General features: G+C 44.3%; 1 protein-coding gene across 2 annotated transcripts in view; it reads right to left on the bottom strand.

The window, feature by feature from the left end:
- ARRDC1 (arrestin domain containing 1) overlaps window positions 1-19,980 on the bottom strand; it is a 499,552-nt gene that overhangs the window by 265,550 nt on the left and 214,022 nt on the right. The gene's annotated exons all lie outside the window — the stretch shown is intronic.

Genomic DNA, 19,980 nt, shown 5'->3' with positions numbered 1-19,980 from the left:
GCATTCAGATTGTTTTGTTACTATGGGAAGCTGAAATCTCTTGGCAGCCCGTTCAATAGTACCATGAAATCCCCCGATGTCCACCGGCGGAGAATCTACTGGTGGTGTAGTAGAAGGGGGACAGTGTCTGTATTTGGTATTCATCCCACTCATTGGGAATTGAAGTGGTATCTTGAATTTTACCCTCCTCTTGATCGTCATCCATGGAGGGCGGATAGTCCACTGGAGGTGCAGAAAGTGAAGCAGGTAAAGTTGTCAATGGTGCTGAGGGTGTCGCAAAAGCTGGAGATGTACATCTGGGAGAAGGTCCCAGAGGAGATGATCTCTGTGGTGGTATCTGCGGCACTGGTGTTGCAGACCCTGATGATGGGAATCTGCTGTAGTAATCTTGCAGCATATGCTGTCAATTGGTGATCAGTGAAGCTGGCATTTGTACAGTAGGTTCATGCTGTTGTGGATCGGTTATATCTTGCTGGTGTACATATTTATCATGAGCATATTGTTGCTCATAATTTTGTAGGTCTTCTTCATCCTCTTCTTGGCACTTAATGATTAAGTCTGAAGGGCTCTGAGCCACACCAAACACTCTAAGTCTTCATCTGCATATTCTTCTTCCTCATCATCAAGGATATTATCTGGATGGGCCGGTGACACCTTACTGGGTGAGGTATGAGAGGGTAACAGTGTCTCCTACGATGATATGCGCTTTGATGGTATGAGCACTAAGTGTACAAGTGTGCTTCTGGATCAGGCCTTGTCAATGGAAATGATCCTGCTGTGTCAACAGTCTTTCCATAGACTCTGGTGTTGCAATCGAAAGTGCCGGCTCCGACGGTGCTGCAGTCGACGGTGCTGTTGCCAACGGTGCTACCGCCAATGGTGCTGCCGTCGCTGATGTTGACGATTATATTGTTGACGCTGATGGTACAGGTCTGGATATTCCTTACATCGATGGTTCCGGCAAGGAGGAACGGAACTCCTGTGTCGATGGGTTTATTTTAGAAGCTTTCGCCGATAGTTTCTTTACCGTCAGCAACGGTAATGTAGGCTTAGTTTTGATCTTGATTGACGATACAGTTGTCAATGAGAAGGGCGACGCAATTATCAAGAGCGAAGCTGGTGTTGTAAACGTCATTGTTGCTGTGGTAGCAGTCCTAATGGAGACTGCCACCAACAGGGCGCTCTGTGTCAGCAAGAATGAGCTTTTTATTCTCTGAGGTGAGAGAAGTGTTTTTGTCGACGGTGGAAGAGATCTGGTAGGTTTTTTAACCTTCACAGTCATGGTAGATGGTGTGGAGGATTTAGAATGACCCTTTTCTGGGGTAATTTTTTTTTTTTTTTTTAAAGAGATTGCTGGGTGTTCATCTGTCCTTGACCTTAATAAAAGGGTTTTCCTGACTGCCTAACTTGATTTTGTAGATACTCTCCACAAATCTCTCTCTTTTTTTGAGACCACAGCATTTAAAGAAGTGTCACTGTCCTCATCAGATAGGGGGTATTCCTTGGCTTTACGATTCGGCAGCCACAGCAGAATGTCTAGTCTCTCTCTCCCTTAGAGGTTTGTGAAAAAGCACAATGAATGTTACAATCTTTCACCTGGTGGTCAGGGTGCCTGCAATAGATGCAGTTCTTGTGAGGGTCTTCAGAGTGGCGAATCATTTTTCCACAGGTGCCGCAGGGGCAAAATAATCCTTTCCTGGCTTTAGTAGGCATGATGATAATAGTCACAGTCCGCTGGGCCAAGAGTAAAAACGCTGTTTGTCAGAAGAATTTCTGTTAGAAAGACTCTAAACTGAGCAGAGCTCAGGGAATCTCCCATCACACAACGTGCAGTAGAAAATTTGAGAAACTGTAGCCTCTGTGGTGATGGTTCTACAGGGTGCTGTTGCATGATTGGATGGACTTTGTATAATTTCTAATGACACTAATAAGCTATTAAAATGAATGTCTTTTGCATTAACTTCAATGTGAAAATTGTTGAATTACTGCTTTCTACGTACAGTGGGACTCCCACTTTGACAACAGGGAATGATTCAAGCATGTAAATCTATGAAAGATCCAATACTGGAGAACATTTCTCATATCCATGTCTTGATAATTTCAAAAAGTCTCAATAACTTAATTACATTGGTTAAAGTCTCATTTTCATTTCTAGATATAGTGCAATTCTATTTATAAAATTATGTTTCTCTTTATTTGCTACTGTGGCTTATGAAAAATACTTTCAATGCACATTTCAGAATGAAACATCATCAGGATAACACATATTCAAGATGTCACTGTTTCAGGAGAACTGCAAACACATACATTACCATACAACCCTACTTAGCTGCACAACCAAAAATACATAAATAAACCAAGGACATGTGAGAGAGAAAAAACACCTATGACCAGAGGGAAACATCATGTCCTAAGCAACAGTAAGAATGCAACATTAACTGTGCAGTCACACAAAAGGTATATTTAATCTATATATTGATTTGTGTTGTACACCACAGCTTACCCACACCAAAAAGGGGTGAGCAACAAGTAAAGCTGAATCTAAATATTTATGCGTGCAAACGAGGAATAAACTATTTTATTCAAGGATATGATGGAGAAGGTAACTTATGTCAGTATCCAAAAAGAGGACACTGCAGGATCACAAAGGGCATACCAGTGAAAGACATAAGACATTCTAATGGTGCATTAAAATATCTAAATCGTGAAGATATTCAAATATTGTAACCTCACACTCCGACACTTCAGAGGAAGACAATGAAGGCAGCTCTCATTTTGATGCATCAAGAAGGAGATTGCTCTAAGAGCAGGGACCTAACAAAAGTTCCCCTTTTTCAGCCAGAAGCAGGCGACTGGGACCACAGAGACAAACGTTTCAACTGAGATATCAGGGAGGATATCACGCTGGCAACAATGGGCATCAGTATCTGGAAACAAGAACTGACAGTACTGGAGACAATGAAAGAATCCTACCTTCAATCTTTCCCAGACACCATTAGATGAAGCTACCAACCTTTTTGAAGCCAAGTTTGTCTTATGTTCCTAATACCAATGCAAATAAATTTGAATTATTTCAGGACATCTTTTTCTTTTTTAGAAAAATGTGGCGAATTTTTTTGGGGCAGATAAAGATTTACCAGACACTAGATATTTTAATGCCTCTGGCTTCTCCATTTACCCACTCACTAGAACAACGTGGTCCAGAAGTGGTTATTTTTTAGAAGGGTTCTTAATGAACGTAGAGAATCTACTCAATGCATTCTGAGACCTCCTCCTAATGTCGAAAATGAAGAACGCGTAGCTCTCAAAGCCCTAATTCAGAATAAGCAAGTCAGAGTCAAAAGCAGTGACAAAGGAGGCGGACTAGTTTGACAGACACAGATCAATGTTTTTAGAAAATGAAACTCGCCCTGAGCAACATGGAGCATTACAAGGGCATTATCAATGACTCCACGAAGAGCGTCTTAAAAGATACATCTCACTACCCAAGCCCTTACTGTAGGCACCATATGCACAAAGGAATTTGAATTCCTGAATGTCAGTAACCCCCAGTTAGCAAGCAGTTATGGAGTACCCAAGAGCCATATGAAATCAGTACGATCCCCCATTGCGAAACATTGTTCCTACGTTTGAGTTAGTCACTGAACACTTACTGAAGTATGTTGATTCTTTTCTGCACCCCATAATCCCTCAGATTAAATCATACATAAAGGATACTAGACATACGATTACATCTATGGAGTGTTTGGCCACCAACAAACAAATTCTTGTCACACTAGATATTGAGACACTGTATAGTAACATTCCACAGGAGGCGGCCATTATTGCTGAAGATCTATTTGTACAACACCTTACAGAAGCCTCTAAAACATTTATAGAGGAAAGCGTTAAGATTGTTCTGCAAGAAAATACAATTACATTTCGGGGAGATTTATTCCTCCAAAAGAAAGGAGTGAGCATGGGTGCCCCATGTGCGCCCAACACAGCAAATATCTTTATGAACAATTTTGATGAGAAATATAATCGACAATGAACTGGCTCCCTTTTTTGAATGAGTTAAATCGTGGTCACGTTATAATGACATTTTTGTTATTTTGGGAAGGAGAGCAGGAGTATCTCCATGAATTTCTCAATGCTTCAACGTATGAGACCGCAATTTGAAATTCACAGCCAGCACAAGTAGACAGAAAGTAGAATTCTTAGCTATATGGATCCAACATAAATCAGGCAACCTAGAAGTGGATCGTTTTGTGAAACCAATTGCACAGAATACCCTTCTACATTTTAACAGCTATCATCATAGGAACCAAAAACAGGGGATTCCTTTTGGTCGGCGATTAAAAGGCAACAAGGGAGAATTTTTGTAAACTTGGATATCCCGAGAGGCTCATTTGTGAAGCATACAAAAGAGCTATATTCTATGACAGAGACCACCTCCGGTGGAAGGAAAAAGTAAAAATGACCCTAAACTAGTATGCATTACCAGAGAATCTGTGGTTAACGAAAATTATTAATTCCAATTGGAACCTCACCCATCGCCGAAATAAAACCCTCAAGGACAGCATAGTGAAATTGTGGCTTCAAAATAGTGGTTATGTTATTGTAAAAAAAAAAAAAAAAAAAACACATTGATGGTATGAACTCTACAAATGGAAATTTTAAATGTGCCCAATGTTTGGCTTGTGACCCAGCTTTAGAAACAAGTATCTGTACACATAATGGATACACGGTACAACTGCGAACATTCACCAATTGCAAAAGGCAAAATGTCATCTATCTTTTCAAATGTCCTTGAGGACAGGGATCTGCAGGCAAAAGAAGGTTACTGTTTTCATATTCATCTGGGTGAATATCGTTCAGCTGTCATGACTCTCAAATTAATTGCCCCATGGTAAAACATTACTTGGAAAAGGGACATCAGTCAGAGGACATCAAATGGCTTATTCTATAAAATATTTCTAGGGATGGTATAGATCTGGCAGAAATAAGAAAACTGCAAGAGGTATTTTGAATATTCATCAACAAACCCATACTTTATGACTTCATAGTGAGATTCCATGTGAGAATGCAACCAGTTATGGTTAAAGCAGGTTGGAGCGGATGGTATTTTCTATAGATATCCTAAGCTGCCAGCATTTGGTTCCCGGGATAAACATTAAGCGATGCAGTATAAGCTCCTCTGCCTGTTGCTGGGCATTAGGAAGTATTTTAGCAATTGAGGAAATCCTGATTTATCCCTGTAAAGATGGCCTCTGCGGTTTTCTCTCCCCACTAGCAGAGTAAAACAAGGGAGGAGTCCCTTGTCCATACCTAACAGTTTGGAAGTTTCCTATTCAACCCAGCAGTTTAATCGTTTCGACTGAAAGGCAAGTCATGAACCTGAAAAGAGGATGCACTTTATGCTGGGACCGGTTAAATTACTGAATCAATAAGTGAGTAGTTAACAGGTGTAAATACGGACACATCCTCTATCACTCTAAGATGGCTGCATAATAACTCATGGGAGCATTACGGTGCATTCAATCGGCCAGCATATTTTCGGTATTTAAAGAGACATGGTTGGGGATTCTGATTTAAGTACTATATATGGACACAATGATTTGGACATGCTGTGTTAAATGAGTGGAAGGTAAGAGCACCTCCTGTGTTGCATTCTTGTAACATACGCTATTTTGCAGAGCTTGGGTTTAGTAAATCCAATAACTTGTCTTTAATGTTGCGGTGTTGCAAGTGGGCCTCTTTAGGCTGAGGCGCAGCCATTTGTGAATAACCACCTTTGAAGCCCATGTTTGCATGCCGTATTTAACTTTTGGACTCCACATTGCAAGTTTGTTAGAAGTAGCCAATAACACAATTGCCATGCTCTGGTGTCCTCCCTGCATGAGGAGACAAGATGGTAGTCACATTTTAAAGTTTCATGATGATGCAAACTATAGACATTAATTTTAGGGAGCTCAGAGTTTAGTGAAGACAGATGGTCTCTATCTTTAACATAATCTAGGACGATACATAAAGGATTTACAACTTTATATCAGCAAACATGTGTGCATCAATGCACAGTTATCCTAATTTCTTCAATGTATTTTGTGCAGTCATTTCCAGAGCTATATCGATCAGCCCATAAAAACAAAGCATCTTTATCACTACTCATGAACAACAGCTTTCCCTTCTCTATGATTATTTGAGGAGCGACACAGGTAGAGTGAGGTTACAACAGCTCAGTATCTTTAAGATTTACAATCGCACCATTAAGATGTCTTTATTTCTTTTGTTGTTACATTCTGTAGTTAGCATCACCTTTGTGATCCTGGTATTTCCTCCTTTTAGATACTGACATGAAAAGTTACCTTCTCCAGCATATTCCCAAATAGGTATTCCATTCAATGTCTGCAGGCATAAATATGAAATTTTACTCTCCTCTTGCTCACCATTTTTTCAGTGTGGGGAAGTTGCAGTGTACAACACAAGTCACTATATATATTAAATATACCCTTTCTGTCTCTGCAAGGTGATCGTGCATGGTTACTCTTACTTGGGACATGGTGTGGTGGTAGGTAGTTTTTCCCTCTCAGATTTTCTTGGTTGTGCAGCTCAGTAGGGTTTTATGTTGTATCTTTGCAGGTCTCCTGAAACGCAGTGAGGTCTTGAATATGGGGCGTTCGTGAAGGCATTTCATACCGAAACAAAAGTTGAAAGTATTTTTCAAAAGCCATAGTAGCAAAGAAAAAAAAACAAGGATGTGTGTAATCAAAATTGCACCATGCCAAGAAATGAAAATATGAGACCTTGAATAATGTAATTAATTTAGAGACATTGTGAAATTATCAAGACCTGTGTTTGCATGGATGTGAGAAATTATTTTTGTACATGCATGAGTGTATAAAAGGATCAGTGTGTATGTGTTGTGTGAAGATGACAATATGGAGTTTGATTAAAAAATGTACGTTTTCATTGAGACATGTTTTCAAGACATTAAGGACATACTGCCTGATTATGCCTGCCTGATTATGATGTACTTATGTTTTGTATACGAAAGAGGTTAAATAGGAAAACATATTTTGGTATAGAAAAAGTAAAGAATCTAATTGAAGACCAAAATCCTCTGAGCTATAGCACACACACACACACACACACACATATATACATATATCTATTCACATGCTTGAATCATTCCCCCCACGGTACACAGAAAGCAGTAAATTAAAATTTTACATTGAAGTTATTGGAAAAATACATTCACTTTAATAGCTTATCAGTGTAATTAGACATGAGCCAAAGTCCAGTCAATCAGGCGAGAGCACCCTTTAGAACTCTCACCACTGAGGCCCCAGTCTCTCAGGTGTTCTAGCACAAGTGATGTATTAAAGAATAAGACATGAGGTGAGTCTCTATTGGGAAGAGGGTGGGGGGTTGCATGTGAATCTATGAAAGATACCAATACTGGAGAACCACAGTTACAGGTAAGTAACTTATTTTCTTCTCCAGTATTGGGGTATCTTTCATAGATTCACATGCTTGGATCAGAATAATTAGGAGTAAACATAATAATTACACACATATATATATATATATATATATATATATATATATATATATATATATATATATATATATATTATATATAAAAAAATGGAGAATGTCACTTACCTAGCTTACATCTGTTTGTGGCATGTAGTGCTGGAGATTCACATGCTTTGCATAAGTCCACCATCTAGTGTTGGGTTCAGAGTATTACAAGTTGTTTTTCTTCGAAGAAGCTTTTTGGAATCACGAGATCTAGAGACTCCTCCTCTCAGTGATAGTGCGCATGGGTTTTGAGTCCTTTGTTAGATTGTTTTTCGTGCAGGAGGGTGAAGGAGTGAAGAAATGTATATGTACATATACATAGTAAGAAAGAATGTCCATGCAATGTATATACATATTTACATGTAGAAAGTACCACAATGGCTATAGGTTTCCGGGGAGGAGGGAGGGCGCCTGTGACTCTGCAGCACTACATGCCACGAACAGATGTACACTGGGTAAGTGACATTTTTCATTCAATGGCATGTGTAGCCCCAGATGCACATGCTTTCCATAGACTGAACATCAATCCCCTCCTATAATAAGCTGTGGCTAGCCTGTAGGAGTTGGAGTAGTTTAAAATAGTGTTTTAAGCACTGCTTGACCAACATTGGCTTGCTGGCCAGATAGCACATCCACACAGTAGTGTTTAGTAAATGTGTGTGGTGTGGACCATGGGGCTGCTTTGCATATGTCTGCCATTGGTATATCTCCTGAAAATACCACTGAAGCATCTTTCTTTCTAGTAGAATGTGATTTAGGAGTTACTAATAGTTGCCTTTTAGCTTTAAGATAACAAGTTTGAATACACTTTACGATCCATCTGGCCAATCCTTGCTTTGAAATAGGATTACCCTTATGAGGCTGTTGAAAAGCCACAAAAAGTTGTTTAGATTTTCTAAAATCTTTTGCTCTGTCTATATTATACATGAGAGTTATTTTGAGATCAAGAGTGTGGAGAGCTCTTTCAGCAACTGAATCCGGCTGTGGCAAAAGACTGGCAATCCCACTGACTGATTGATGAGAAATGGTGAAACCACTTTTGGTAGAAATTTTGGATTTGTCCTAAGTACTATTTTGTGATTTGGAATTTGGAAGAAAGGTTCTTCTGAAGTGAATGCTTGAATTTCACTAACTCTCCTTAAGGAAGTTATTGCTACCAGGAAAGCAACTTTCCACAGCAGAAATTGAAGAGCACAAAAACGCATGGGTTCAAATGGTGGACCCATAAGCCTTGTGAGCACAATGTTAAGATTCCAGGCAGGAGCTGGTGGAGTTCTAGGTAGAATAACTCTTAAGGCCTTCCATAAAAGCTTTTATGACAGGAATTCTAAACAGAGAAGTATGCTGTCTGTTTTGGAGGTATGCGGATATTGCTGTTAAATTAATTTTAATGTATGAATATGCAAGATGAACGAGTTACTTACCTTCGGTAACGACTTTTCTGGTGGATACATTAGCTACCTGTGGATTCCTCACCTCATGAATACTCCCATGGCGCCAGCATTCGACGGAAATCTTCTTACTAGTCTCTGCACGTCGACGAGGACGTCACTGTCTCGCACGCGACGCCGTCTGACGTCATACAGGCAATAAGAGGTCCTCGACGACGTGCGGACGTCAGTACCAATCATTTTTTACGTGCATGAGAACAACCAGGCAATGCAATGAAAGAACAAAGCAACATCCATTATATTGTAAAAATACCCCACATTGTATGAATAACTAAATCTTTTTATGTACATATATATATATATATATATATATATATAAAACTCTCTCTTTTAAAATATATACACACACCAAGTATATACATAAAGATATATACACATATACCTACATATATATAAATATATTATATATATACATCTATTGCACCCTCAAAGACCAAGAGGAGCGCACTCAAGGATTACCTGGCAAGACCATAAAGGCAACGGGGAGGCGGGTGGGACCGTGAGGAATCCACAGGTAGCTAATGTATCCACCAGAAAAGTCGTTACCGAAGGTAAGTAACTCGTTCTTCTGATGGATACAACTACCTGTGGATTCCTCACCTCATGAATAGAGTCCCAAAGCAGTACCACGCCCGGCGGTGGGTGCCTAAATGGTCAAACCAAGAAATCCTGCAGCACTGACCGTGCAAAATGGCCGTCCCTTCTAACCTCAGAATCTAAACAGTAATGTTTTGCAAAAGTGTGAAGGGACGACCAAGTTGCGGCCTTGCAGATGTCGACCACAGGAACACCTCTGGCTAAGGCCGAAGTGGCCGACTTAGCTCTGGTGGAATGAGCTCTAATGCCCTCAGGAGGATCCTTCTTTGCCAAAGAGTAACATATTTTAATGCAAAGAACAACCCACCTGGATAGTGTTCTCTTGTGGACTGCCTTTCCTCTCCTCTTGCCCACGTATCCAATAAACAGCTGATCCTCCAGCCTGAAATCCTTTGTTCTATCGATAAAGAAGCTCAACGCTCTCTTTGGGTCCAGACGGTGCAGTCTTTCTTCCTCTTTGGAAGGATGAGGCGGAGGATAGAACGTGGACAAAGTAATTGCCTGAGCCAAATGGAAGGGTGAAACAACCTTCGGGAGGAAAGCAGCCTTGGTCCTCAACACCACCTTATCCCCATAAAAAGTTGTATAAGGGGGTTTTACTGATAAGGCCTGCAACTCACTCACTCTCCTTGCTGATGTTATAGCTATCAGGAAGACTGTTTTTAAAACCAAATACCTCAAGGGGCAAGAATGCATAGGTTCAAAAGGGGACCCCATAAGGAAAGTCAGGACTAAGGACAAATCCCATTGCGGCATAACGAATGGCTTTGGAGGATATTGATTTAGAAGACCCTTCAAGAATCTGATAACAATAGGGGATTTAAATAAAGATGGTTGGTCTGGAAGACATATGAAGGCTGACAAGGCCGATAAATAACCTTTAATGGTAGCCACTGCACAACCTTTTTGCGCCAGAGATAGAGCAAAAGACAAAACGTCCGATAGATGAGCATGTAAAGGATCAATCTGCCTCTCTCCACACCACGCAACAAATTTAGACCACCTATTAGCGTAGATAGATTTAGTGGAGTGTCGCCTGGCCGCTAATATAACATCCACTACCTCAGGCGGGAGAGAGAAGGAACTCAGGTTGCCCCGTTCAATCTCCAGGCATGTAGGTGCAGACTCTGGAGGTTGGGGTGTAGAACCTGCCCCTGCGACTGTGAGAGGAGGTCTGCCCTGAAAGGGAGACGGAGCGGCGGGCACGTTGAGAGTTGGAGAAGGTCGGAGTACCACACCCTCCTTGGCCAATCCGGAGCTATTAAGATTACTAGAGCCCGGTCTTGGCGAATCTTCCTCAATACTTGAGGAATCAAGGGTATGGGAGGAAACGCGTAAAGCAACTGGCCGCACCAGGTCATTTGAAACGCGTCCCCCAACGCTTCCTGCATCGGATACTGAAGGCTGCAGAACAACGGACAATGCGCGTTCTCTCGAGTGGCGAACAGATCTACCCGAGGAAACCCCCACTTCTGGAAGATTAAACAGACTTGATCTGGATGGAGACGCCACTCGTGGTCTGCCGAGAAGTGGCGACTGAGACTGTCCGCACGCACGTTCAAGACTCCGGCCAGATGGTTTGCTATCAAGCAAATCCGATGGTCCTTTGCCCAGGACCATAGTCGAAGAGCTTCTCTGCAGAGAAGGTACGACCCCACTCCTCCCTGCTTGTTTATGTACCACATCGTGGTAGTATTGTCCGTTAGGACCTGTACCGACTGACCACGAAGGGAAGGGAGGAAGGCCTTGAGAGCCAGACGTACAGCCCGTAACTCTAACAGATTGATGTGAAACATCTGTTCCTCTGGAGACCAAAGACCTTTGATCTCCAGATCCCCCAGATGAGCTCCCCACCCTAGAGTGGAAGCATCCGTTATGACTGTGGCCACTGGTGGCGACTGCTGGAACGGCTTTCCTTGTGAAAGATTGTTGCTTGCAATCCACCACTTCAAATCCACAGCAGCATCTCTGGAGATCTTGACAGTACCCTCTAGATCCCCTCTGTGTTGAGACCACTGCCTTCGGAGGCACCACTGAAGAGCCCTCATGTGCCAGCGAGCATGCGTGACCAACAGAATGCAGGAGGCAAAAAGACCGAGCAGACGAAGGACCTTGAGGACTGGAACTACCGCTCCATTTCGAAACATTGGAACCAAATCCTGAATATCTTGAATCCGCTGAGGCGGAGGAAAGGCCCGACCCAATGTTGTATCCAGTACTGCCCCTATGAACAGGAGGCGCTGAGAGGGCTCTAGGTGAGATTTGGGCTCGTTCACCGAAAAGCCCAGGTCGAACAACAACTGGGTTGTTGACTGCAGATGACGCAACACAAGCTCCGGGGACTTGGCTTTGATCAACCAATCGTCCAAGTAAGGGAATACTGCTATCCCCTTCCTTCTGAGCTCTGCCGCAACCACCGACATCACCTTCGTGAAGACTCGAGGTGCTGAAGTAAGACCAAACGGAAGGACCGCAAACTGGTAGTGTTGCGATCCCACCACAAACCGGAGATACTTCCTGTGTGACTTGAGTATCGGGATATGAAAGTAAGCATCCTGCAAGTCGACAGACACCATCCAGTCTTCCATGTTCAACGCCAAAAGCACCTGTGCTAGGGTCAGCATCTTGAACTTTTCCTGCTTGAGGAACCAATTCAAGATCCTCAGGTCCAGAATTGGTCTCAAACGACCATCCTTCTTGGGAATCAGGAAATACCTTGAGTAAACTCCTTGACCCCTTTCCTGCTCCGGGACCAACTCCACCGCGCCCTTTAAAAGGAGGACTTCTACCTCCTGTTCTAGCAACAGGAGGTGTTCTTGTGAACAATACGAAGGGCGGGGCGGGATGAGGGGCGGAAACTCCCGAAAGGGAAGGGTGTAGCCTTTTCCCACAACACTGAGAACCCAAGTGTCCGACGTAACAGTCTCCCATTTGGTGAGAAAATGCTGTAATCTTCCCCCTACAGGAGAGGAGTGAGTGGGAAATGGTGGAAGCCTAAGGCTGCTTCCCCTGCTGCACCCCGCCAGAGGATGAGGAAGAGGCAGAGTGCTGCTGAGAGGCTCCCCTGGTGCGGACCCTACCCCTCCCCCTAAAAGATCTATAGGGATGGGAAGAGGCAGGTTGCTGATATCTTCCCCGAAAGGAAGAAGAGGAAGAGCCACGCCCAAATCCACGAAACCTCCTGAAGAATCTGGAAGAGGCCGTGGAAGAAGGAGCTTGGAGTCCCAACGACTTAGCCGTGGCCCTGCTCTCCTTAAAACGTTCCAAGGCCGAATCAGCCTTAGCCCCAAACAGTTTGTCCCCATCAAACGGGAGATCCAACAATGTGGACTGTACATCTGCCGAAAAGCCCGAGTTACGGAGCCAGGCCTGTCTCCTTTCCACCACAGTTGTGCCCATTGCTCTGGCTACCGAGTCGGTGGTATCCAGTCCCGTCTGGATAATTTGGGTCGCAGCAGCCTGGGCATCAGAGACAAGATCCAAAAGACCCTGGGGAAGCTCTGTAAACGAAGAGGAGATGTCATCCATCAGAGCATGAATATACCTCCCCAGGATACAGGTCGCATTAGTGGCTTTTAACGCCAGACTGCAGGACGAAAAAATCTTCTTCGACTGCGCCTCTAGCTTTTTTGAGTCTCTGTCCCCAGGCACCGTCGGGAAAGAACCAGGCGCTGACTAGGACGAACAGGAGGCCTGCACTACCAAGCTCTCCGGCGTAGGGTGCCTAGATAGGAAACTAGGATCAGTTGGAGCCGTCCGATACCTCCTGGCCACGGCTCTGTGAACTGCTGGGGAAGATGCCGGCCTCTTCCACACCTCTAAAACCGGATCCAGCAGAGCGTCATTAAAAGGTAACAGAGGCTCCGCCGCGGCTGAGGCCGGATGCAACACCTCCGTCAAAAGGTTTTGTTTCGCCTCCACCACCGGCAAAGGCAGGTCCAAAAAACTAGCTGCCTTCCGTACCACTGTATGAAAGGAAGCAGCTTCCTCAGTATATTCCCCCGGGGACGAAAGGTCCCACTCAGGGGAAGTGTCCAGCCCACTGGCCGACTCCAGTCCACGCAGCCCATCACCCGAGTCCTCTAGCTCTCCTTCCTTTAGGGCTCGTTGGTACTCCTGCTCTTCTAGTACCCGGAGAGCACGCCTCCTTGAATGCAGTCGTTGCTCAATCCGCGGAGTCGACAATGCCTCCGCCGAAGTCGGAGATCGGCGCCGATCTTCCGAAGCCACCGACGCCGCATCCGGCGCCACGGGTAACTTCGGCGCCGACTGAAGAGCAGCTGAAACAGATGGACCCACCGGAGTCACAGGCCGAAATCTCGACGTCGACGGGATGGAGATCCCTGGGGCCAATCCCTCCGAAGACACCGGAGCGGCCACCGGCGCCGACACTGGCGCCGAGCCCACGTTCCCAAACGGGAGAAAGGGCATAAAGGGTGCCGGCCGAAGAGGCGCAGGATCACCCAAAGAAAAGGCCAAAGGCCCAGCCGGAGCACTCCCTGGAGCCATCTGTTGGAAGATGGCATACATCGCATTCAAGAATGCGGAACTATCGGCTCCAGGGGTGGGAAAAGCCGGATACTGGGGTGCCTGTCTCGGAGGCGACCCCGACGCCGGCCTCGGCGTCTGCGCCAGAGAAAACACTTGAGGCTCCAATACCTCAATCACCGACGCCTGTCCAGGCGAAGTTGGTGACGCCGGAGAGGGCAACGGCGTCGAAGGATGCGGCGTCACCGTGGGGCTGACCTCCCATGTCTTTCGGCGCCGATCCGGAGACCTGGAACGAGCCTCCCTTGAATGACGCCGAGATTCTCTACGGCGCCGGGAGTCTCGATGACGCCGATGTCTTGGAGAAGACTTCTTGTGATGCTTCTCCTTTGACTTGGCCATAAACAGCTTCGCCTCACGTTCTTTAAGGGCCTTCGGATTCATGTGCTGACATGAATCACAAGTCGAGACGTCGTGGTCGGAGCTCAAACACCAAAGGCAATCGGAATGAGGATCCGTCACCGACATCTTGCCTCCGCACTCACGACAAGGCTTAAATCCAGACTTTCTCTGCGACATTATTTCCACAGAGAAAGAGTACGCAGCAAGATATACACTGTAACCGCAAGAGTAACAGTTGCTCCCTCGAAGATAACCGTTTCGAATGCACGGAAAAAAGGGAACTGACGTCCGCACGTCGTCGAGGACCTCTTATTGCCTGTATGACGTCAGACGGCGTCGCGTGCGAGACAGTGACGTCCTCGTCGACGTGCAGAGACTAGTAAGAAGATTTCCGTCGAATGCTGGCGCCATGGGAGTATTCATGAGGTGAGGAATCCACAGGTAGTTGTATCCATCAGAATTACTTTTTGTAAGTGAAGCAAATAACAGACAATATCCTGTACTGATGCTTTAAGTGGATCAATGTGTGTGGGTTGACAGTAGTATACAAAGTGTTTCCATTTAGCTGCATAGCACTGCCTGGTTGTAGGTTTACGTGCTTCCTTTAGAATGTCCATACATTCTGATGGAAGCTGTAGATATCCAAAACGCCAGGTTGAGCATACTGGGATTGGGATGCCTGATCGGACCTATGTTTTAAGTCAATAGGTTCAGTCTGTTTGGGAGCTTGTGATGTGGTACTACAGACAGATCCAATAGTGTTGTGTACCAGCGTTGACGTGCTCATGTGGAGCTGAGTATCATAGTGAGGGAAGTGTGAAGGATCTTGTTTACCAGAAAATGAATTAGTGAGAGGAGGAAAAGCATAAGCAAATATCCCTGACCAATTGATCCATAGAGCATTGCCCTTTGAGCGAGGGTGTGGGTAACTGGATGCAAAGTTTGGGCATTTCACATTTTTTCTTGTTACGAAAGGGTCTATGTTTGGCATTCCCCCACATGTGAAAGTACTGTTGAATTACTGGTGGGTGACTCTCCCATTCGTGTATTTGTTGCTGCGTCCTGCTTAAAAGGTCCGCTAGTTGGTTGTGTATCCCTGGGATATACTCTGCTAATAGGTGAATGTGATTGTGAATTGTCCACTTCCAAACTGTCTGTGCTAGAAGGGACATTTGGGATGAGTGTCTGTCTCCACCCCCACCCCCCGTTTTGGCACATAATACATTGCTGTCAATTATCTGTCCTTATTAACACTGATTTGTGTGTGATCTGTGGCTGAAATGCTTTGAGTGATAAGAACACTGCTAGCAATTCCAAGTGGTTTATGTGGTAAGTTTGCTGGATTGAGTCCCATTCTCCCTGTATAGTAAGATTGTTGAGATGGGCTCCCCAACCTGTCATTGATGGATCTGTGGTGATTATGGTCTGTGGCACAGGGTCCTGAAATGGTCGCCCTTTTTATAAGTTGACGTGATTCCACCATTGCAAAGAGTTGTAACTCTGCCAGTCCAACAACACTAGATCGTGAAGTTGACCCTGTGCCTGAGACCACTGTTGTGAAAGACACTGTTGTAGGGGTCTCATGTTCAAATGTGCATTGGGCACTATTGATATGCACAATGCCATCATTCCCAAAAGTTTCATAATAAACCCTATTGTGTAAGTTTGATTGTATTGTAGTTGAAATATGAGACTGTGGAATGCTTGAATTTTTTATGGGTTTGGGTAAGCTAATGCCGACTGTGTTCAGAATTGACCCCAGATATGGTTGTATTTGCACTGGCTGAATGTGACATTTCTGGTAATTGATTGTAAACCCTAGACTGTGTAGGGTATCAATCGTATATTTTATGTGTTGTTGACAGGTTTGAATGGTGCTGGCTTTTATGAGGCAGTCGGCCAGATAGGGAAATACATGTATATACTGTCTTCGGAGGTATTCTGCAACCACTGCTAGGCATTTGGTAAATACCCTTGTTGCGGTTGTTACTCCAAAGGGAAGCACTTTGATTTGGTATTGCTTGTCTGCTATCACAAATCTTAGATATTTGCTATGTGCTGGATGTATGGGAATATGGAAGTAAACGTCTTTTACATCTAATGCTGTCATGTAGTCCTGTTTTTGTAGTAAAGGAATGACATCCGGAAGAGGGACCATGTTGAAATGCTCTGAGAGAATGTATTGGTTGAGGTGTCTGAGATCAAGGATCGGTCTGAGTACCATCCTTTTTTGGTACGAGGAAGTATAGAGAATATACTCCTGTTCCTTGTTGAGTTATAGGTGCCATTTCCATTGCACCTTTGAGTAACAGTGATTGTACCTCTTGTTTTAGCAGAACAAGGTGTTCTGGAGAAAGCCTGTGTGAGCGAGGGGGAATATTTGATGGAGTGGAGATGAGTTCTAGGCAATAACCATTGTGGATAATTGACAGTACCCATTGGTCTGATGTAATGGTGTGCCATTGATGGTAGAAATGTTGCAGCCTTCCTCCCACAGGAGATGTGTGCTGTGTGGGGATGCAGAGAATGTCACTGCTTTGATGAGGTGGAGGCACCTCTTGTGGCTGTGGATTACCCCCTACTTCTAAAGTTTGGTCCTCTATAGGATCCTCTGAAAGACCCTCTAGAGTAATACTGTTGTCCCTACTTTTGTTGAGACGTAGAGGCCGCTGATCTATGGGACTTAAAACCCCCTCTGAATTGGGGCCTGTGAAAAGTACCCCAAACAGGTGTTGTGTAAACGGCATCCACAGCCTTTGCTTTGTCGGAGTCCTTTTTTAATGTTTCAATGGTGGTATCCACCTCTGTTCCAAATAGCTGCTGTTTGTTAAACTGCATATTAAGGACCGCTTGCTGTATCACAGGTTTAAATCCTGAGGACCGGAACTAAGCATGCCTCTTGATTATGACACTAGTATTTATACCCCTAGCTGCGGTGTCTGCTTCATCTATGGCTGATCTAATTTGATTGCTGGCAGTAGCCTGTCCTTCTGCAACTACCTGCTGTGCCCTTTTTTGGTGTTCTGATGGGAGATATTGGAGGAACTCTTGCATCTCATCACAATGGATCCTGTCATACCTGGCTAAAAGAGCTTGAGAGTTGGCAATTCTCCACTGATTTGCAGCTTGAGTTGCCACGCTTGCCTGCTGCATTGAATCTGCAGCTTTCTTTATCAGGGGTTGAGCATCCCCAGTGGACTGACTATTTGCCCTTTTTCTAGCTGCACTGACAACAATGGAATCAGGAGGCAATTGTTGCATTATAAAAAGTGGACCTAATGGTGCAGCTTTATATTTTTGTCCACCCTCAGTGTTATTACTCTAACCTTTGCTGGTTCTTTAAAAATGTCATCAGCATGTTTTAGCATGCCTGGTAGCATTGGCAAACATTGGTATTGTTTATGTGTAGAAGATAGCGTGTTGAATAGGAAATCATCCTCTATGGGTTCAGAGTGCAGCTGCACATCGTGGTATGTGGTTGCAATAGCAATCACATGATTATAGGACGTGGTGTCTTCAGGTGGAGCTGGCCTTGTGGGATACAGATCAGGGTCATTAGATGGGATAGGGTCTGGATCATACACATCCCATGGGTCTACAGTATACGTATTGTCACCCATATTATCCCCAGGTGAAGAGCCAGGAGATGGCATAGAATACTGTGTGGGTGAAGGTGGTGGTGGAGTATCAGGTGGTGGAGAAGTGGGAAGCAAAGGAGAATGCGGTGGAGAAGGCGGATGTACTGCCTTTGGTTTCTCCTTGTGCTTCAATATTTTTGCAGGCGAAGGCCCAGCTTTCAAACTTTCTTCGAAAGACAGTTTGCTATTGGTTATAGAAGGAAGAGAGGCAATAATTTTCTCAAGGATCCTTTTGGGTTTGGATTTTTCGTTGTTTATGGTCCATCACTTTAAGAATAGGCCTAATGTCTGTTGACTCCTCTGCAGATGGAACATGTTTACTTCCCCCAGTGATGTGCTCCAAAAGCTTGGTGAGTGAGTGCTTTAAATCGGGCCGAAAATGTGGACTCAGAAACAGATGAGTTTTTTTGGCTCCGAAGAGTTTCTTGGATGCTTTGCTTCGTGGTGTTATACAAACGTTTCGGTTCCGTAGTGGAAGCCTCCACCTTGCAACTCGAACCCAAAACAGGCATGTCCGTCTGTTCGGTCAAATGCATTTTGGTCTTCAACGACGAACTAGAGGGCCGGTCGTTGAGATGTAACTTTCAGGTCCATCCCTGGCCGGCAAGCAGTGGTGGACCCAAGACCATCTGTGCTGACCTTTTGGAATGTTTTTGGTGCTGGGAAAGGGCTGGTGTACTGCGTTGCAGGAATAACTTGGCTGTCTCCATCTGAGTCACAGTCAGAATCATAGTCCGCGATGGAAACTGCAGCTTGTGCCTGTTCCTCACCAAAAATGATGGCATTTGTTTGGTCAACTTCAATGCCATCTGTAGCCGATACGCTCTTCGATCCCGCAGTCTTCTTGGAGCGGAAGGATCAGCTCTCCTCGCAGGTTTCTTCCTTATGATCCAGAGAGAGGCAGAGTTACACACCGAGTGTAGGGGAACTTGGCGTGGCACAGAGGGCAGAATAAAAATGGAGTCCGATCCATAAGCCTGTGACGCAGTAGGCCCGAGGAGGGCAAAGGTGCCCAAAAGGGCATTTATTCGATCCAGATGCTACAATCGGATCGAATGTATAATGGAAACTGCGTTTGAAAAAGATACTGATGTTTAAAGGAAAGATAGAGAAGTTCAGTACGGAACCGAGATCTACCGGAGCGAGCGGGAACACGTCTGAAACTCAACGGCAAAAGAAAACAATCTAGCAAAGGACTCGATGCCTTTGATCTCATGACTTGAAAAAGCTTCCTCAAAGAAAAACAACTTGTAACACCCGAGCCCAACACTAGATGGTGGCAAAGCATGTTTATCTGTAGCTACATATGCGATCGAACACACACACACACACACATATATATATATATATATATATATATATATATATATATATATATAAAATGTCACTTACCCAGTGTACATCTGTTCGTGGCATGTGGCGCTGCAGATTCACATGCTATGCATAGCTCTTCTGACATCTAGTGTTGGGCTCGGAGTGTTACAAGTTGTTTTTCTTCAAAGAAGTCTTTTCTGAGTCACGGGATCGAGTGACTCCTCATCTCAGTTACAGTGTACATGGGCATCGACTCCATTGTTAGATTTATTTCCCCCAAAGGGTGAAGGAAGGAGTGACAGAGTATAAGAATATAAAGAGATGTCCATGCAAATGTAAATGTATCTACATATGTACAAACGTTAAACTTGAACCACTACAGGCTTCCGGGGAGGAGGGAGGGTGCATGTGAATCTGCAGCACCACATGCCACGAACAGATGTACACTGGGTAAGTGACATTTTCAGTTCGATGGCATGTGTAGCTGGAGATACACATGCTATGCATAGACTACAAAGCAGTTA

This window comes from Pleurodeles waltl, chromosome 6, assembly GCF_031143425.1.
Source record: "Pleurodeles waltl isolate 20211129_DDA chromosome 6, aPleWal1.hap1.20221129, whole genome shotgun sequence".
Classification (NCBI taxonomy): Eukaryota; Metazoa; Chordata; class Amphibia; order Caudata; family Salamandridae; genus Pleurodeles; species Pleurodeles waltl.
Note: the sequence above shows the minus strand (reverse complement) of the source record. Positions and strands in the feature narration are given on the sequence as shown.